Source organism: Lissotriton helveticus, chromosome 10 (assembly GCF_964261635.1).
Source record: "Lissotriton helveticus chromosome 10, aLisHel1.1, whole genome shotgun sequence".
Taxonomy (NCBI): Eukaryota; Metazoa; Chordata; class Amphibia; order Caudata; family Salamandridae; genus Lissotriton; species Lissotriton helveticus.
In genome coordinates, this window is record NC_136071.1 from 524,010,088 (window position 1) to 524,026,984 (window position 16,897).

Sequence of the window (16,897 nt, forward strand, 5' to 3'; positions counted from 1 at the left end):
AAGTGTCGGGAATTCGCGATCCGCATTATCTAGCGCCATTTTCAATGCTATTATTTCAGTTTGTTGTTCTGAATTAGTTTCTACTGAGTGTGATTTTGTTAATAGAGGTTTTAATATACCTCCGCGCCACACTTCTTTTGTCAGTCATAAGCTTTTATTCGATATACAGAGATATCTTATAAGCACATTTATAATACAATCATACAATGTACAAAAAAATCATTACCACAAGAAGTCAGTGTGAATGTTTAAAAGAGATAAAAGGATATAAAAGGCCATTTATAAATTAGCTAAAAGAGAATTAAACAGCTACTGACAGTCTCTTACATCGAATGAGCCAAAACTGCTTTAAAAATTTAGCTATTCCGCATACAATGGGGGGGGAAGTGTCCGTGCTTAGGATACGCAAGGCTACTGAATGACTGCGTGTGCCCATATTTCGGCAGAGTGGTTTCAGCCAAAAGCTCCTAGGCCTTGCGTAATCCGGGCATTCAAATAAAACGTGCGCAATGGACTCAACCTTACTTGGGCAACATGCACAGTTGGGGGAAGTACGGGCCGCTAATGACCATTTCGATACCAAAGCACCTAGCGGGAGGGAACCAACTCTAAATTTAAAATAAAGAGATCGGTCAAAGGGGAGAGTGATCAAGTCCAAGTAGGGTTCAACGGCCACAGTGTCTTTAATTTGTAAAAAGGCGGCAGTGGACCTGCAATGATTGGAGCTTGTGATTAGACGCTCAGCAGTCCATTTCCAGAAAAGCGCCTTGACAACTTCTTTTGGGGGGGCTGAACGGGATGACCAGCAGTCTCCTAGTCCGATATTCTCCAAAAGTTTTTTGGTGTCATTTAACCATCTTATCTTAGCCCAACCCCCCTGGCTCATTATGTCTCCCAGGGCATCAGCATAGGATTTTAAATCTTCGCTCCTCCAAATCCTTGTCCACAACAGGAGCGGGCGAAGCTGAGCTTGATCTTTGATGTTTCTACATCCCATGTCCATCCTCACTGGTACTGATGGTGTGCTCAGAGGAACAGAGATGAAGGATTTTAAAAGCTTGCTCTCTGCTGTGACTAGGGCATCCAGTCGGCAGTGGCCCCACAGTTCAGCCCCGTACAAGGCTGAAGTCGCTACTTTGGCCTTGTAGATGTCAAGTACTGGGGTGAGTGATCTCCTAGTTGAGGCTCTGTATTCCCTCATGAGAGCTCCTCCTACTCTCCTGTGGTTAAGAACCATTTTTTCAATGTGGTTTGCCCAAGTCATCCTGTCCGTAATCCGGATACCAAGGTAGTCGAATTCGGCTACTTTCTCTAGGGGGATAGAGTTGAGTGTAGGTGGGCGGCCCAATTTTCTGGGTGGATTAACAACTAAGTATTTCGTTTTGTCCACATTTATTATTAATCCTTTAGCACCACAGAACTCCTGGAATCGTGTTAATAGTATCTGCAGTCCTTGTGGGGTCTTCGAAATCAGGAGCGTGTCATCCGCAAAAAGCAGGGTTGGGATGCGGACACCTCCAAGACAGGGGGCGTCGGCTGGTTCTTGTTGAAGATGTTTTACCACCCCATTCAGATATAGCGAGAAAAGGGTGGGTGCCAAGACGCAGCCCTGTCTTACGTCCCTAGACACTGGTATCTTCTCAGTAAGCTCTCCGTTTTTACCCCAGCGGACCTGTGCAAAGGTGTGGGCATGAAGGCTTATGAGAAGGGACAAGATGTAAGGTGGTAATCCCAACTCAAGAAGGACCCTCCAAAGCTCTTCCCGGGGAACTAGGTCAAAGGCAGTCTTCAGATCTATAAAGGCTAAGTAAAGACTACCCTTGCCTAGTTCCACCACCTTCCACCCCAAAAGGGACAGCCTAAACACCTGCTCTATAGTCCCCATACCGGCCCGGAAACCTGCCTGAAAGTCTGATAGGATTTTATTCTCCTCCACCCAATGGAGAATCCTACCAAGGATAGCTTTACCAGCTATCTTTTGGGTGGAGTCTATCAGACTTATGGGGCGATAGTTGCCCGGGGTTTCCCTACACCCCTTTTTATAAATAGGGACAACCACCGCACCTTTCCAGGATTCTGGCACTACTCCTCCCCTCATAATATCATTTAGGAGAGCAGCTATGATCCTTCCCCATTCCGCTGGGTAAGCCCTCATGAGATCACCCGGAAGGCCGTCCGGGCCCGGTGCCTTACGTGGTGCTACCCAGCCTATAACCCCCTCAATCTCTAAGGGAGTGAAGAGGTCATAGGGGTGAGGTTCAATTGCCAGTGTGAGGTCCCCCCCTACAGACAGATCCCCATCTGCTGGGAGGTATAAGGACCCAAAGTGTTTAACCCAGTTTTGAGGCGGAATGTTGCAGGGTCTAATGGCTGCGTCAGATTTACTCCGTTTACTTATAAGATTCCAAAAGACCCCTGAATCCCTGTTTTTACTAGCCTGGAGTAGGTCATCCCAGTATTTATCTTCCCACTCCCTTTTAGCCAAATTGAGGGACTTTTTATAGGCCTTCCTTGCTTCCTGGATCACACTTTGGGGTTTAGATTTGACTGCCTCAACTAACTTTGCCTTATGGCCCCTACATGCTTGGGTGTACCACCCCTCAACTGGTTTTTTAGTTCCTGTATTGCCCGGCTTTTTAGAGTACAGGGTAAACACGTTGGTTAAGGCTTCAATCAGGGACACAAATAACCCACACGCTTTACCCACCCCTTCCATAGAGATTCCGAGAGATGTTACCACACGGTTTAGATGGGATTTGATTTCCCCAACCTTTGCCTCGGATAGAACCAGTTTCGCCCATTTAATTCTTCTACCACATGGGGTGACTTCCGATTCATCTAGTGGTACGGGTGCCAGGTTGATGTTGGCCCTCCTTAAGGGTTGCCACCATTGCTCCATTTTTAGGGAGAGTGAGTTGTGGTCACTTTCTGTCGAAGGGACCACCTGCATGTCCCTTACATAAGACCATAAGCACACGTCTATTAGAATATAATCCAGCCTAGAGGTGTGCCCTGGTCTATTGTAGGTGTGGGCACCCCCCCTATCCGAAGAAGTCCTCCCATTCGCTGCCCTTAGGTTAAATTCAAGACTCAGGGAGTATATCTGGAGCGCCACTTCTGTCCACCTTTTGATCGGTGGGATGTCTAGTGCCGAGATCCCCCTCCTAGCATCCTCCTCATCTTGGTCGAGGGAAACGTCCGAGCCCAAGGGCTCGAACGTACAGTTCAAATCACCTGCAACCAAGATGCGTGTCTTATGGGGGGTGTTGTTTAACAGGGTCTCGAGAAGAGCTATTACTGAAGACTTTCTCCCACCCTTTGTCCCCCGTGCATACACATTATAGATATTTAGAACAATTCTTCCTCTTTGATCTATAAGGGTGATATTTTGTATGTCCGGGGAACCTGTAGGAGAGTCCACTACTCTACAGTTTAGCGAAGCTGCGACCCAGATAAGAAGGCCGCCCGAAGGTCGGCCTCTCCCAGATTCCGAGACTCGCGCAGGAGAGGAATAAGAGGAAAATCCCACCCTATGGACCGGCACCAGGCTCCATGTTTCCTGGAAGAGGCACAAAGAGTGCTCATCAACCCATGCAGTAACATCTGGAAGGGCCAGTTTTCCTGCAATCCCTGCGACGTTCCAGCTGAAAACCTTAAAGACTAGGTCCGTCACAGCTGGAAGGTCGCTGGGCACCTGGAAGCCCCTATTTGTAGGATTCCTCCTAGATATCCGAGGAGAGCAGGGATCTTGTGGAATTGCTATAGAATCTCCCATTCCACTTTCAAAATTTGTTTGGGTGGGTGGTGGTGCTACTGGGTCTACTCTGCTCGCTATTTCCAGTCAGCAGGGGCCAATTGCCCACATTTGATTTTCCCTATTGCCCCCTACAACCCCAACCCAGTTTTGGCCAGAATTAGGGGAACTTACACTTCCTCCATTAGGACTAACAAGATGCCGAGGATAAAAATATGTAAGATCTACTAGTTTAACCCCCGGGGCCCCCATATTTTTGATAGGAGTACAGATGGAAGGTACTACTCTGGGGTCTTGGAAGTTTATGATTACACAATCCCCCTCCTGCATTTTTTTCCCTTGCCCCACCCATCCCACTCTACGGACACTTAGGATAATGCCATCCACACCCAGGGGGATTGGCTTATTTGCCTTCAGCCAATGGATACACTTGTTCTTAAGTGATTGATGGTTTTCCATCTGGCCATCCTTTAGGGGAGGCACATTAACCATGACAGCAACAAAGGGTTGACAGTCTGGTGGGAGATTAATCGGGGGAATCCGTCGTGGTGGGTTACTGGGGGCCATTAAAAAAGTAGTTGGGGCAGAATATTGGGTTACAGACCTAGTGGCTTTCCCTGTCGATACCCCGCTAAGTTTACTGCTCCCCTCTGTTTTTTGTTGGACTTCCTTTTTACCACTAGTTATCTGTTGCTGTTTTTGTAGAAGAGGCTTTGACTTATGTTTCTCAGGCTCTGTATGTGTTAAAAGTCCCTTGTGACTAGGGCCTGCTTTAGTATGGGGAGGAGATTTGGGAGTTGGGATTAGTGGACTAATAGGAATAGCTTTATTTTGAGATGTTATGGGCTTGGGGCCACTATGAGCTGATAGTTCGTTCCCCTTTGCACCCACGTCCTTATTTCCAATCACTCTAGTTGTTTGTTTGATTGTTGTTTTGAGAGAGTGAAACCCGTCCAGGGTTGACTGCTCTAGTTTATCAATCCTCTCTCCTAGGCCCTTGACTTGTGTTAGTAACGGTTTTAAGAGGGTATATACCTTCTCCAGAGTATTTTCAACTGCTACTAAATCAGTTGTCTTTGAGACTTTGGCTGAATGTGACACCTTGGGAGGGATCAGTACACCCCCTTCTGTATCTGTTTCGTTCAGCATAAGAGCACCCCTTGTAATGTTCGTACTAGATACAGGAGACTTCCTTACTCTTTGGTAGAGGGCGGCCTGTCTCACTAGCCTACCCTTCTTGCGTTTGCGCAACTTTTTACCTACGGGGAGAAACACCTGCCTAATATCTGGAGTCACGGTGATAGGTGAAGGCCCAACTAACTTCCCGTCTGATGTAACTATGGGGGGTGCAAGCGATTTTGGGGACTCAGGATCTCTGACGACATCACTTGTCGGGATAGGTGGTGATGATGTGGACAGGTTACTAGGGTCACCGTCTTCCATTGTAACTATAGGTAGAAGAGCGGCCAGATTTTCCAGCCTATCTATGTTTTGCTCTATACCAGACGAATGGGGGGGTTCTGAAGAAACACCAACCACACTAGGGGGGGTACCCGCTTGAACCCGGACAATGGCAGGTGTGAGCGACTGTGCAACTGCCCCCAAGGATGAACGTCTTGAGGGGAGGTATACTTCAGATAGACGCCGCTCAGACATGGCGATCTCCTTTTCAATCACCGCCGCTACCCTGGTGATAAAACGGTCCATTGATCCTATGACAGGGCTCGCGACATTTGATCCCCTGTCAACTTCGCCCCTGAGTGGTTTTCCTGAACGGGTAGACATGGTTAGGGCAACAGAACGGGGACAGGCACCGGGCGTATGTCCTCACAACTGGTGGAAAAGAAAAAAAAGAAAGGGACGTGGCCCAGCCCAGCCTCAGCCAGCCCCTGACGGCCACAGACGGCCCGCCCTCTGCCCGGGCTCCGCCCGGCGTCGCCCGCGCGCGTCCCGCGACGCGAAGGTCAAGGCTCCGCTTTGTAGCGCCTCCGGGCGCGAAAACAGCGGGGACAGGAAGTCCGCGCAAAGCCCACTGGGAGCTGTAGTCTCCAGCCGCTCCTGGATGTCGATGGCGGCGAGACTTACAGCGTTGGCAACCCAGGGGCAGAGGCAGAGTGCTGGCGTGTGGTCAGGTAGGCTGTGTGCGCTGCAAATGACCCCCGCTCCACCAAGGTCAAGGCTCCGCTTTGTAGCGCCTCCGGGCGCGAAAACAGCGGGGACAGGAAGTCCGCGCAAAGCCCACTGGGAGCTGTAGTCTCCAGCCGCTCCTGGATGTCGATGGCGGCGAGACTTACAGCGTTGGCAACCCAGGGGCAGAGGCAGAGTGCTGGCGTGTGGTCAGGTAGGCTGTGTGCGCTGCAAATGACCCCACTTCTTTTGTAATCTCACATGTGGGGTTGTATGCTTGTTCTCCCCAAACGGAGGGTTGAGCATGTCCGTCTGTATAGATTACACAGGCGTAATGTCGTAGAGGCAGAATGTCGATTGGCAGAGGATACGTCTTTTCATATTTTAGATTTTTTAATTCTTCTAGTTCTGGATCAAAGTAGTAGTATACTTTGTCCGTTGTGATTGAATTCACCCATTGTATCCATTCCGGATTCAATGTTGTTGTTGGTAAATTACACGGTGTTGTTAGTGCCTCAAAGGCTGATTCTGCTGTTCTGACTGTGATATGTCTACCGTCAGCTATGTCTTTTTCTCTAGCTATTGCGGTTTGAACTGCACGAATTATTTTTTCTGTATTACTGAATTTCTGTTCAGCTTCTGTGTACATGTGTGATTTAAATGCAATTGGTACCGTTTCTCCCTCATTAGAGGTCAGGTATGTGAATCCGCATCTCCCTGGGATGACTCGGATCACAAGGTTGCGTGTGTTATCACGTGTTTCTAATTTTGTTTTAATTAGCATGTCTGTTTGTAAGGATCTCAAAATTTCTGTGTGTGTTTGAGTCCAATTGGATCTTTTAAAGTCTGGTTTAATTAGATCATAAAGGGGTTTGACCCTTTCTGCGTAATTTGCAATGTATGTTCTTCCAAAATTTAGGAAGCCTAGAATTGACTGTAGGTTTTTTAGTGTTTTAGGAGCTTGGATTACGGCACATTTCTCTAGGAAATTGTCTGCCAGGCTTTTGCCTTCACTTGATAACTCATATCCTAAGAATAGGACCGTCAGATGGGCAATTCTGGATTTTTTAAAGTTGAATTTGTAACCCTCTGCAGCGAACCCAAGTATTATGGTGTTCACCCTTTTCAAGTGAGTCTCCAAGTCATCATCTGTTAAGTAAATGTCATCGACATAAGATAATGCTTCATCATCATATAGTTGTAGTAATTCTGTTACTCTCGCTGAGAATACCCCCGGGCTGTTCTTGTACCCCTGGGCTAACCGACAGAATTGTTTTTGAGTGCCATTTACTGAGAATGCAGTTAAATATCTGCTCTCTGGTGCTATGTTTTGACAAAAGAATCCATTGGAGATGTCCAGGGTTGTTTTGTATTTTTTGCGCACTATGTTATTCATTAGTGCAGCACTGTGTGAGTTTTGCACTGCAAAGGTTTTGCAACATGTGTTAAGGTGTCGGTAATCCAAAACTAGACGATATGAATTGTCTGGTTTGGAGACCGGAAACAAAGGATTGTTCATTTGTGAGGTGCAAGTTTCAATCACCCCCTGGTATTCTAGCTGATCTAGTATTTCATTTACCTGTTTTTTAGCTTCTTGCTTAATTGGGTACTGCCTTTGTGCAGTAGGTTGTGATTTTAACTGGATTTTGTGAGGAGGAGAATCCTCATCCCATCCTACATGATTTTTATATAAAGCAGGTGCTAAGGCCACTGCCCACTTTCTAGCAAGTGTGTATTTTTTATGAATCGGTATTTGATTCGAGAAGGCAGGCTTAATTACTTCTTCGCCATGAGGGCACTCCCTGACAAACTCTGGTGGCCAGTCTTTTTCAGCTAGAAGGATGTCATAGCCTTTGGAGAGGTTATCCCAAAATAGTCCCCTTATTTTCCTAGTCTTATCTCCCTCTATACGTAATGTTATCTCGTATATCTTGTGGGGCTTGCTAACTCTGGTGTCTGCAGTTTCCACTTGAAGGTATTCATTCGTGTCCACTGTCTCCAGATGATTCATAAGGACTTTGCGAGCTATGCTCACCTCTGCTGCGCTGTCTAGCATTGTCTGAGCCCACTCTCCGTTTTTCAGTTGTGTCCTCAGTATTCTCGGCATTTTTAACTACCTTGATACTGGCTACCTTCTTTTTTGGAAATTGTAATTTCTTTTTTTGTTGAGCAGGTTCCTTGTCTTTGGACTTGGCGTGCTCTTCTGATCGTCCTCTTCTTTCCGATTTCTGCGAGGAATTCTGAAAAGATTTAGAGGGACGTGTATCAATGTCTTGATATCTATCAGGTTTTTTAATATTATCCCTATTTCTAAGGTTATATCTATTCCCCGAGGGGTCACTCTGCGGTGACCTCTGTCTTTGGTTTGGAGATTTCTCTCTTCGCCTAGGAGACCTTCCTCGGGACTGGAATTTCTTTTCTTTAGGATTGGATTGTTTGTTTCCATCCCAGTTCTTTTTTGGTGAATTATTATTATTAAATATTTTTTCTGGACTTGTAGTCAGTTGCGGTTTTACTGGTATTCCACCTAGACTATCTCTGCCTAGTTCTTCATAGGATTTTTCTATGATTCTGGCAATTTCAGCTGGTTGGTCTGCTATATCTGTCTCTTTTAACCTCTGGCGGATCGCCACGTTTGCTGCTTCACCTTTTATGTTGGCTAATAATATCGCCGAGACCTGCTTGAAGTCTTTTAGTAATTTCATACCAAGAGTTAAAGCAGGTTCTGGACCGTATTCATCTTGAATTTGTTTTAGCACATCTGGTATTACCGAAATGGATGGAACACCGTGCGTTTTTGTGTAGATGGAAGCAAAGACTGTACCCCAAGTGTCACAGTCCTCAATGTGTGGTGCGATTCCCATTGGGAGACATATAGTCAGAATCCTGTGTTTTTCTAATGGGGTGGTGTCAGGAAACACCGCCTCTATTTGGGTGATTTTCTTTGCCAACCAGAATGGTATTTGTTCCCGTTTAGCTGGAACTTTACCTAGGCAGGATTGGATGTTCTGTGGTGTAATTTTATTTGTGTTCCCCTGGTGAGGGGTCAGCTGTGGAAGTTTAATCGCTGGCTGAATTGTTGAAGTCCGCATTACATACTGAACTAATTGTCTATGAATTTTTAGTAGTTGTTTTAGCTGTATTAACAGCTCTGCTGCAGGCATTCTTTCGATGTCTGGATGTGGTGTGTATCCGGCTAAGACCGGCCACGTTGCTCCTGGTCTTCCTAAAGGACCGAGCCTTGTAATGTGATTGTTATGTATTAGGGCGCCATCAAATAAGAGCAAATGCTCTTGGAATTTGAGTGGTACTTCCACCTCCTCGAAAGGAGTGTATGTTTCAGGAGGTTCCTCTACTTTGTAATAGTGGAAGTACTTTGTTACAGCATTTGCTGCCGGAAAATGTATCCATGAATAGTATACCTCTGTCTGCCGATATTCGTGTGCCTCAATTACGGATATGACTGTGCCACCTCTAGGTGTCAGTCCATTTTCTATAAGTTTTAAGGTTATAGATCTCCTTTTAATGATTAATGACCGGAATGAGTGTTATATTCGGGTCTGCTGCTTGCATGGTAGCATCAGCATCTGCGAGTTCAGTAGCTAATCTAACTGCCTCTCTTTCTTCATCACTGTCTCCCATTTTACAGACAGGATGGTATTATGTCTATTTGCAGATCAGGTTTCTTTATGGAACAAAGATTAGATGCACAATATTTTGGAACTGTTTATCCTTCAACGTTGACTTGACCAAGAACCATACATAGGAGTTCCCTCCTGCGAGGTTTTGGAGGATATAACCTTTCACCCACTCCAGACGTCTTTGGAGTATTTGGGAAAAGGGGTCTGAGTGAGAAAGCACGACTGAGTTACTCTAAATGTCTTACGTTAGTTTTATCGCCCTTTCCAAACGCGTTGGGCGCCATGTAGTGTAGCTCCTATTTTCCCAATAGGCTCTGCGCATTGGAATAGTACCTACAGCAGTAAAGGCCTAGACCAGACGTTAACTAGGTCTACTACTGTCGATACTAGACTTAATTTTTGGGTTTGCCAGCTAAGCTCAGAGTTCGCTAGAAACTTTCTCGAATGTTCAAGGAAGGAATTAACTCCCCTGATTAGACAAGAAGGGATTTAGTTTCTGACAACCATAGAACATGACAACTTTGCTCTCCCCTAATCAAGAGTCAATCTCGAGAGTCGTGTGAGCACAAGGCAATTATTTTACTCAGTCAGTACGTGCATTCTTAGTCTCATCAGAATGTAGAGAAAAGGAAGAGACGGGCGTGTTCAATAAAAAGGTGTTATTTATTGATCAGTCTCTTTTCTCATACATGAGAAATGGATCGATATTATTGCAATACTTATAGTTAAGTAAAGTGCATACATTAAAAGCAATAGTATAAAATAATACTGTAAAAACATTGATATGGTTTCTGAGCCATATGATGTTTAAAATGATTAAAATATATTTACATACACATATACATTTGACTAAACGTACTCAACTGGTGTTTCTAAATACGCCTACCCCGTGTACCTGACCTAAGTCTAATGCGTGGGCGGGAATAGAAAGTTACAGTTTAAGTTAAGTTTGTTTTTGCCAAGTGAATAACTAAAGAATTCTCTGTGAGGGGTTATTCAGTTCTGTACCTGGAATTTAGGATGGATGAGGAATAGTATCTCTTTCTCTGCTCTCGATATTCCAGGCTGCCTGCGAGGGCTGCCCAGAAACGCCGGTGCTGGGTCTCTCGGCTTGAGATAGCAGCGCGTCTCTCAGCGCGTCAGGAAGGCGGGGCTGCTGCCAGCGGGGTCTGCTACTGCTCTCGGCTTCGGCAAGTATGGCTGCTCCGTCTTGTCACCACGCGTGTGTTTGCATAGGGCAAGGTCGGCAATATTTATACCTTAAAGGTGCCGAGATTGATGTAAGGATGGACATAGATACGTCAATAAAGATGTCATACGACTTGCTCGTTAGCACATTCTTTACTAAAGTTCTCTGTGAAATCAAAACAATGGCCGCACGGATTATCCAGGTTGTCATAGGTTTGATTTGTTATGAGAACGTCGTATGCCTTATCAGGGGCTGGAGGAATGTCGCTTGTCTAATTAGATCTCAAGCGTTATGACCTAATCAGATAACACGTTCCTGTGCCGTAGTGTGACTGCGTCAGATAACGGTATCTGCATCATGGGGGTTTTCTTGCCTCATGGGCTGACTGTTAGTTAACTTGATAGTTAGTTTAACCAGAATAGGGTCAGGAATAGGGGGACTGATTCAGAACCTATAGAAATACACGACACTTTCTTTCCAATAACCTGTTGTTTTTAAAAGAAATACAGTCACTTTGTTTTAATACAAGTTGGTTATGGTCACTTCACTGGGGTCACAATTGTCACTGTTTTTTCAAATACTGCTAATGCATTGTAAACACATTTCGATATGTGTGTGTTTTTGAAAAAAATCTTTTTGTAATGATGAATTAATATTTACTCATTTCGGCTGAAGTGAGTAGAAATCAATATACTCTTCAGGCTAACTTTTTCATAATATCAAGTTATATTGCAATTGATTAACTAATTTACGCATATGGATTGTAACATATTCTAGATGCATTCTTAATTTCTTGTTTATGATTAGATCTTTGCAAATGATCAAAACTTGCAGAAATGAAAAAACATTGTTTCTCAAAATGAGTTCCTTGTGAACAATTGTTGCTAGCTACTCATCTTCCAAATGCCATTCCCTTCTGCACCTCCTGATAGGGAATCCAAGAAGCTGGATCATCTGGGGAAGAGGATGTTTTCTTCCTCCAGCTTGGAATTGCAGTCGGTGAATACCGCTTGCCTCTTGGGCTGATACTCCCATACCATCTGGGATACGGTTGCGCAGGTGCTGCCTCAGTGCCAGGAGAAGGCCCGGGCTGTTCTCGCCCAAGCTGTTACAGATTGGAGAGACGCAGCGAAATTCACCATCCGGTGTGGACTGGACACCACTGACTTATTGGGCAGAACTGTGGCCTTGTTGTTAGTATTGCAAAACTAAGCCTGGTTGAGAACTTCTGGCTTTGTGGGGGATGTCCAATTCACCCTGATGTACCTGCCCTTTGATGGCACTCAGCGCTCGAACGCTTCAAGGAATCTTGTGCTACGGCCATACCCTTGCTTAAAAAGACTTGTCGCACTGGGTGCCAGCATCACTAATGCTGGCCCTGGGTCAGGGAGTCAGTGGATGGGCCAGTCCGCCCTTCCCCCTCTAGCACCTAGTTCATCGTTCCATTACCATCATTGGCCACTCTGAGGCAGGATTCACCATCACCTCCTCCACCAGCAGTCCATCATGTCGGACAGATGGGTTCTGCTGATAGTCCGAAGGAGCTACTCCCTCCCCTTCAAGACTACCCCTCTCTCCATGCTACCATCCTACAACCGTATATCGGAGGATCATTTGGCGCTTCCCCGTGAGGAAGTTACGGCTCTCTTAGCCAAGGGGAGCATAGTGAGGGTCCCTGTGCCAGAAGTAGGACGTGGTTGTTATTCCTGCTACTTTCTGGTGCCCAAAACAGGACAAAAGCCTGCGTCCTATCCTAGACCTCCGGACCGTCAACTCCTTCCTTCAGAAGGAGAAGTTCAAAATGCTCACTTTGGCCTAGGTCCTTTCTGCCTTCGACCAAGGAGACTGGATGGTAGCGTTGGACTTGCAGGACGCTTATTTCCATAGCCCCGCCCTGCCTGCCCACAGACGTTACTTGGGGTTCACAGTGGGCCACGAGCAGTTTCAGTTCACCGTGCTCCCCTTTGGCCTTACCAGTGCCCCTCGGGTGTTCATAAAAGTGAGGGTGGTGGTCGCAGCTCATCTGAGCAGATCAAGGGTACCAGTCTTCCCCTATCTTTATGACTGGCTGTTGAGGGCGGGCTAGCCCCAGGCTGTTGTCTCTCACCTCCAGACTACTGAGGACCTCGCTGGGGCTCACTATCAAAGTGCCGAAGTCGCACCTGACTCCCTCTCAGAAGCTGTCTTTCATCCGAGCGATTCTGGACACAGTGCAGTTTCGGGCCTGTTCTCCTGAGCAGCGAGTCGAGGATATTCGGGGTATAGTACCGATGTTTCAGTCTCTCTTCTGAATTTCAGTGAGAGTGACTCTGAGGCTGTTGGGCCTCCTAGCCTCCTGCATTCTGCTAATGGATCATTCCAGATAGCGTATGTGAGCTCTGCAGTGGGACCTGAAGTTCCAATGGGCGCAGCATCAGGGAATCTTTCCAATTACATCTAGATCTCCTAGGGAACTGCGCACCAACTGAAGTGGTGGCTAACAAACCAATATTGGTTCAGAGGCAGATTCCTTTCCCTTCCCCAACCCGATCTAACAGTGGTGACGGATGTATCACTCCTGGGATGAGACGGACACTTAGAAGAGGCAGAGATCAGAGGTGTCTGGTCTCCGGCGGAGTCCTGTCTCCGTCTCAAACTTTTGGAGCTCCGGGTGATCAGACTCGCACTGAAGGCATTACTTACCTCTCTCAAAGGGAAAGTGGTGCAGGTGTTCACGGACAACACCACTGCCATGTGATACTGCAACAAACAGGGCGGAATAGGGTTGTGGACCTTTTGTAAGGAGGCTCTCCACCTCTGGACATGGTTGAAATGTCAGGGCAACTCCCTGGTGGTTCACCAGCTGGTGGGTTGTCTAAACGCCCGAGCAGACAAACTCATCTGTCTATGCCTGGTCGATCACGAATGGCATCTTCATCCGGAGGCGGCGCAAGGTCTCTTCCAGCGGTGGGGACAGTCTTGGTTAGATCTGTTTGCCTCCAAAGAGAATGCGAAATGTCGGCAGTTTTGCACTTCGGAGTTTCCAAGGTGGCGCTTTTCTTTGCGAGTGGAGCTTTGGCCTCCTCTATTCCTTTCCGCCTATACCACTTCTGCCCAGAGTGCTCAGGAAGATCAAGCGTGACCGGGCTCAAGTAATTCTTGTGGCTCTTGATTAGGAACAAATAGTCTGGTATTCTGATCTTCTGAACGTGGCCATTGAACCTCCGATCAGATTTCCCCTTCAGGAGGATCTTCTGTCACAGCAGCAGGGGACGGTTCTTCACCTGAACCTGTCTAGCCTCTACCTCCTGCAGCAGTTGACAGCTTTCAACCTTCCACCCGAAGTCTGTGTCAGCTTGGCAACCAGGCGTCCCTCCACTAAAACTGTATACGCCTGAAGATAGAACACATTTTTGACATGGTGCACAGTAAAGGCTGCTGATCCCTTTCCTGCCCCTCTTTCAGAGGTTCTTTTGTACATACTTTCTCTGGCCCAACAGGACTCTGCTTTGGGCACCCTTATGTGTTATCTTTCAGCTATCTCTGCTTTTTTGAGACTTCCAGATCAGCCCTCTTTGTACAAATCTCCCATTGTTAATAGGTTTCTTAAGGGCCTTACTCACTATTTTTCCTCTTTCTCCTTTCATAATCCCCCTATGGGATTTAAAATCTAGTTTTGACTTTTCTTATGTGTTCTCCCTTCAAACCTCCTCACAATTGCCCTCTCAGTCTTCTAACTCTTAAGACTGCTATCCTCGTTGCCATCACCTCTGCTCACTGAGTAAGCTAGCTCCAGGCTCTGTGTTCCAAGCCTCCCTATCAGTCTGTTCATCCAGATAAAGTGGTGCTTCGCACAAACGCTTTGTTCCACTGTAAAGTAGTCACGATCTTTCATGTGGGAAAATCCGTTACTCTACTCACCTTTTACCCAGCCCACATCCCTCCAAGGAAGAGGAGAGACACTACCGCCAGGACTCAAAACTTGTGTTGTCTTTTTATCTTGATCTTACCGAAGACTTCCGGGTGGATGATTAACTCTTCATTGGCTATATGGGTGCCAGGAAAGGTCAGGCTGTACAGAAAAGGACCTACTCTCAATGGGTTGCATTAAATTGTGCTATGCATTGGCAAAGAAGTAACGTGCTCACTCTACTAGAGAAGCAGCAGCAACCACTGCGTTAGCACGCGGAGTCCCACTACTGGATATCTTTCAGGCTGTGGCGTGGGCATCCCTGCACACATTTACCAGACACTACTGCCTGGACAGCCAAGTCGGGAGGAACAGGTCCTTTGCCCGTTAGGTCCTCCAAGACTTCCTCGTGTGATATTGGTGCAGACCCTCCTCCGGGGGTTGTATTGCTGGGGTATCTATAAGGTAAGGAATCTAGAACTAATGTCTCTATCAGATAAATAAGTTACTTACCTTCTGTACCCTTGTATCTGGTAGAGACATGTTCTAGTTGTAGATTCCTTACCGACATATCGATTCTCCCCGCTCAGCCAGCTGATGTCTAGGGATAGGGATTCCCATAAAGGGCCCAAGTTTTGACACACCAGTGGTCAGTATCTTTCATGGCTCTGTGCTTCTGGTGTGGAAAGTGGTTTTAAGAACTGATGTCAGTGCGCCCTGGCTGTGTCTATATAGATCGAACGTGCATGACTCCGACGACGGATGCTGAGCCAGCCGACACCGCCTACTGATGTACAGGGGTGCTGCTGATGAAAAATCTCCAGGTCCAGACTGATGCCTGAAGAAAATTCAAATGGTAAGTAATCTACAACTAGAATATGTCTCTGCCAAATACATCGTTACTGAAGGTAAGTAACTTATTCATTACCTAGAGTACTCTGCGTTTTTGTGAGCCTCTGGCTTAGATACCCAGCTCCTGGTTCTAGACTCTGGATCTCATGATACGTGAATAAATATGGAATGACGGGAGGTGTAGGACCTCCTTACATATGGTTCAACACACTACCAGAGAGGGTGGTCTGGAAGTCCCAAATTTCGAAATTAGATCACTTTATAGCTGAGGTACAGTGGTTGGCCAGATGGCTGGGTAGCCTCTACCAGGAGAAAATAGTATGTAACAGTACACTGGAAAAGAAAGGAGCATTGTTGGCCCTTCTAATGGGAGTGCTGCAACAGTGCTGAGGAGCAGGATCAAGAATGGTTTGCATATTGCTGGGTCCAAACTGGGGTGGTGTAGTGAGCAAAAGAACAATGGATTCAACCCAGATCTCTTGACTGGGGTGAATGTTTAATTCATTACGCATTCTGTCCATCATTTGTTGCTGCAGCCCCTTCTAATGGGAGCAGATCCGATTGGGTCCATTCCCTAAATTACTACAGATAGCCCTGCGCTGCTGGAGGAAATTTACTAAGCTTTTGGGTGCGCTCCCAGCCCGCACACTCTGGTGATACCACTGGTTGGCCTCCCCACTTCATGTGGTGGGTTCCTTATGACACATAGACAAACCACATGGAACACTTCAGACCTACCTGCGGTCAGAGACTGTGTCGATGAGGGCAGTCTGAGATCACTGGAGGCACTTAGCACAGATGTGGGTTTACCCTCCTCACAATTCCTGATTTAGGAGTCAGTGACCCGGGCAATAAATATGCTGTGGCAGGCGGGACAGACTGAACCACTGATGCAGAGGTGTTGCAAATCGTCCTTACGTTCGGGGGTGGCTGTAAGTTAGTTTTCTGGCTTTACAAGTTTGCCTTACTTTAATGTGTCGCCACTTGAGATGTGAGAAGCTGTGAAAAGTGGGGACCTACATGACAAAGAATGGCCGGAGTTCTGGAACATGGCCAGACAGTGTCGTGTAATGCCAGATTCCATTATACTCAGGGCTCGAGTCGGCGAACCACGCGGGTGGACGGCGTCCCCCCAGTTATTTTATCGGGTGGGCGCTGTCCCCCCTGCCAAACAGCTGCACTTCACTCTTTGGCCTCTCTGGGACGAGGAGCTCGGCACCTTTCGTGACGTCACTTCCTGTTGTGACGTCACTTCAGGTGACAGCGTCCCCCCACTTCTTTTTTTATGACTTGTGCCCTGACTATACTCAGTTAAATGATCTTCACATGACATATCTCACTCCGCATAAACTGAATACCATTCAGGGCGCAGTCGAAGAGAAGTGCCCCAGGTGCCAACAAACTAAACAATGACTTGCTGCATGTGTCTTGGTCTTGTTTTGGAA